This window comes from Pinus tabuliformis, chromosome 7 (assembly GCF_031772625.1).
Source record: "Pinus tabuliformis cultivar Carrire ecotype Pingquan chromosome 7, CPIR1, whole genome shotgun sequence".
In the NCBI taxonomy this organism is placed as follows: Eukaryota; Viridiplantae; Streptophyta; class Pinopsida; order Pinales; family Pinaceae; genus Pinus; species Pinus tabuliformis.
Window position 1 is genome coordinate 842214101 of NC_142293.1, and position 4801 is coordinate 842218901.

Genomic DNA, 4801 nt, shown 5'->3' on the forward strand with positions numbered 1-4801 from the left:
TATTGACAACAATATTGTTTGTTTGGCATTGATGTCAACCTTTGGAGGTTATGTTTTGGCATTGTTTATTGATGGTAGTGTTGAAGAATGTAACTAGTGTCGATCTTCATAATAGTACTTGTCAAAAGAAATTTTATTATTAAATAAAATGATTTATTAAAGCATGGGTTTCATGCTTGGGTCAATGTTTTTAGATGAAAGCATCCATTGAAGGCTTCTAGGTTTTGTCTTGAGTCAGTAGAGTCATTGTCATTTTATTAAATGCTTCTTGGGCTTTTGTATCATGTAAAAATAATTATTTTTGAGTCAAAAAGGTTATTTGTCACCTCCACACCAATTCGACCATGTCCCCATGAAGTCTACCCACATTAGAAAGGATATATATAGAGAGACAACTCGACCTATTTGGAGAATTCACCTAACAATTCTGATCTTTCAAGGAAGAGAAGTAGAAAAGAGAGCGAAGTAGTTGGAGAAGGATGAAATTTGTTGGGAAGACCTAATTCAAGTTTCTAGGCTATCTATCTCTCTCACGTGCGAATTTTCTGGGTAGTTGCTAAGGCCAAAATCTTTTGTCTACTGCAAGTTCAAAATTCTGTTGCTTGGGCTGAAGTTCTACTGATGGGGGCTAAAATTCTGGACTGAAGCTACTATTGGCGAGCTATTACTTGGAGACTTTGACAAGGATCATCTATTGAAGGGAAGGCTTGACTTGGTGGTTGGAGGAGATCTTTGTCTAGGTCTAAGAGGTCTTGGAGAGTCTCATCTTGATTTGAATCTACTAGTGGAAGAGTTGGACAAGGTTTTCCCCTTGAAGGGGTTTTACCCTGGCTGAGCGCCTACATCTTGTGTCTCTTGGTCTTGTGGTATTCATATACATATAATTTGGTAATCGCTTGACGAAAGATAAACTAATAAAGAAGTAAAAAAAGCCATAATTCACAAGTAATTATCAAGAAAGAGGAATCAAACCCTAATTCCTATAAGCGTTTATTTCTCAACATGGTATTAGAGCTAAGGTCGAAGAAGGTTGAATATCACTGTATTAGCTTGGAAGAAAAGGTTACTCCCTTTATGGCAAGTTACTTGAAGATGGGATTCAATATCGTGAGAATTGTCAGAAACTAGATTGGCAGATCATCTACAATCTATCTAGGAAAGTCAAGAGTGAAGGATTCTTGGTTGCACTTATAGGTAGTCTTGATGATGACAACACATGGATCATTGATAGTGGAGCCGCAAGACATACACTATCAAGGGAACCATCATCACATGCAGTTGAGCTAGGAGACAAAAGCAATTATGTAGTCAAGGGCCTTGGATTTTCATCATTGCTAGAAAGTGGAGCAAAATTACACCTCAACAACACACCGTATGTCCCAGGTTTGAAAAAGAATTTACTTTCCATTTTTTTAGAAGATAAAGGAGTTTGGGTTGCCTTTGTAGATGGTAAAGTTTTGGTTTGGGGAAAGTATTTTAACTATTGAAAAGGAAAAAATTATTGGAGTTCATGAAGGAAGGCTATATAGAGTTATAACACCATCTCCTCAAGCCCTAGTTCACATGGAGATCAATCCTATCGAGCTGTGGCATAAAAGATATGGGAATATTCATTAAAAGATAATACCCTCACTTAGTCAAGTGGTAAAGAGCATCCCCAACATCAAGGAAGATCATGAAGGAGTATGTAAGGGATGTGCTATGGGAAAGAATACAAAGAAACCTTTTACAAGTAGTGATACAAGGTCTAACGAGATATTAGACCTCATTCATTATGATGTGTGTGGGTCAATGTCTAACAAATCTCTTTGAGACCATCTTTATTATGTGACCTTCATTGATGATCATTATAGAAAGACATGGCTCTATCTTCCCAAGACAAAGGATGAAGTATTTGAAAAGTTCAAGGAATTTAGATCCAAAGGGGAGACCTTAACAGATAGAAATATAAAGACATTGAGACCTGAAAATGGAGGGGAATACACTTCAAAAGAATTAATTACATATTGTAAATAAGCAGGTATGAAGAGGGAACTTATTGTTCCCTACAACCCCTTGATTAGATTGGAGTTGCAGAAAGGAATAATAGAACAAATGAATAATGCATAGGAACTATGATATTTGATCAAGGTCTACAAAAGTTTATATGGGGAGAAGAAACAACAACATTAATATATATAAAAAATATAAGTCCTCATAGAATCCTTAATAATATGACACTAAAAAAAGCATTCACAAGGAAGAATCAATGTGTAGACCATCTCCGAATATTTGGGTGTCCCACATACATCCATGTTCTAAAAGACAAGCAAAAGAAACTGGATTCTACAAAAGGGATCTTCATTGGTTACGGTATTTCTTCAAAGGCTTATAGAATCTACATCAAGGAAGGAAGAAAAAATTTAAGTTAGCGGGGATGTTATATTTGATGAAAATCATGCCTACAAAAGATCCAAGAATATACCAATCAAATCAGATGATGAATATGTACCACTATTTGAAGAAGAAGAGCATCATGGCAAGACAACTACAAACCAAGAAGAAGAATATGAAGGACCAAGTGAGTTTATTCAACGTGTAATCATTTCCGAAACAAAGAAGAGGCCAAATTGGTCAAAAGATACACTTGAAGATGCCAAAGGACATGGAGATACTAAAGGAACTTTTAAAGAAAGCAAAAGACCAAAGAGATATTCAAGATGTGCGGTGCAACATACATGACAAAATTGATAGAACCTGAACCAACTACATTTGAAAAATTTGCTCATCAAGAAGAATGGAAGAAGGCAATGCAAGAAGAATATCAATCCATCATGAATAATGGGGCTTGGGAAATCATTCCTGTACCAAGTGACAAATTGGTTGTCACTTAAAAAAGAATTTACAAAATCAAACATGTTGTTGATGGAATCATAGAAAAATACAAAGCTAAATTCGTTGCAAGGGGTTTCTCACAAAATGAAGGTATTTACTATGAAGAAACCTTTGCTCCAACTGCTAGGTATATTACTATAAGATCTTTGGTTTCACTAGCTTCTACTATGGGATGGAATATCCTTCAAATGGATGTCAAAACAACATTTCTAAATGCAACCATTGATGAGGAAGTATACATTGAACAACCATAAGGCTTCTGAATAAGTAACATAGATACACATGTTTGTAGACTCAAGAAAGCCCTATATGGATTGAAGCAATAAGCTCCTAGGGCAGGGCATGCAAGGATGGATACATATTTCTTAAGAATTGGGTGTGGAGCACATAATACTAGAATACAAGAAAATGTTGGCAGCTCAATTTGAGATGAAAGATCTGAGACTCATGCACTCTTACTTGGGCTTGGAAGTTTGGAAAAAACCTAGTGAGATATATTTGGGTCAAGGAAAATACATAATCAAGATGTTACAGAAATTCAGTATGATGGATTCCGAGCCTATGAATACTCCCATGATCACTAATCTCAAGAAGTTGACAATCTTTCACTGTAGTCTCGTCAGTCCTACTAGCTATCGTAAGTTGGAGGTTCTATGATGTACTTTGTAAATACAAGACCTGATATATGTTTCACTGTAAATGTTCTTAGTCAATTTTAGTTGGAGCCTCATCATGGCCATTGGATAACTTCCAAGCATATTTTATGATACCTACTTGGAACAATACATCACTATCTGAAGTATGATGGAAAGGAAGTCAAGTTAACATGTTTTACCAATTCTGATTGGGGTGGAAGTGAGACTAATGGAAGAAGCACTACCAGTGGATGTTTTAGATAGGGATCTGCAATGATTTCATGGATGTGTAGAAAAAAAATCCTATTGTGTTAGGTAGTGCTGAAGCAGAATATGTTGGTGCATGTGAAGTAGGAAAGGAAGTTGTTTGGTTAATAAAACTCTTGTGAGATTTGTTTGGAAAGCCTCTAGATCCTACAGTGATAAATTGTGATAATCAAAGCAACATCAAGATGTCTAAAGAATCCATATTCCATGTAAGGACGAAGCATATCAACGACAAGTACCACTACATTAGGAGTTTGATACAAGATGGGGTTGTGAAGCTACAATATATTCCAACAGATGAATAGGTAGTTGATGTACTCAAGAAATTTCTTTTGAAATAAGAAGTTTGAATATTTTAGAAGCATGCTTAGGTTGGTCGATGTCAAAGATTTAGTTTATAGGGAGATATGAAGCATCTTATGGCAAGATTCTTTGGAGGACATCTGACCGACCTATGTGTTGATGCCTAGATCCCAAAGTAGGGAGGGTGGCATTGGTCATGGAGCTCTGATCTTGGATACACACCTAGATCCCTGGGTTGGTGGTAGAGCTTAAAAGCCTATTCGTTCCTAGAGTGGCTAAAGCTTGATTCCATCTTAGTCCCACCTGATTAGAGTACCCTAGTCTGGTATCTAATCTGTAGCATTGAGTGTGCTAGAACTCTTCTTAGTTCATTTCATTTTGAGATCTTCCATGTACTCTTATATGTATGTAATTATGAATAAATTCCTAGTTAAGTTGGAGCATTGAAGAATGTAACTAGTTTCGGTCTTCATAATTGTACTTGTCAAAATAAATTTTATTATTAAAGAAAATGACTTATTAAAGCATGGGTTTCATGCTTGGGTCAATGTTTTCTAGGTCAAAGCCTCCATTGAAGGCTTCTAGGTTTTGTTTTGAGTCGTTGCCATTTTTGTTATACCCTTCTTGGGCTTTTGTATCATGTAAAAATAATTATTTTTAAGTCAAAAAGGTTCTTTGTCACCTCCACACTAAGTCGTCCCTATCCCCATGAAGTCAACCTA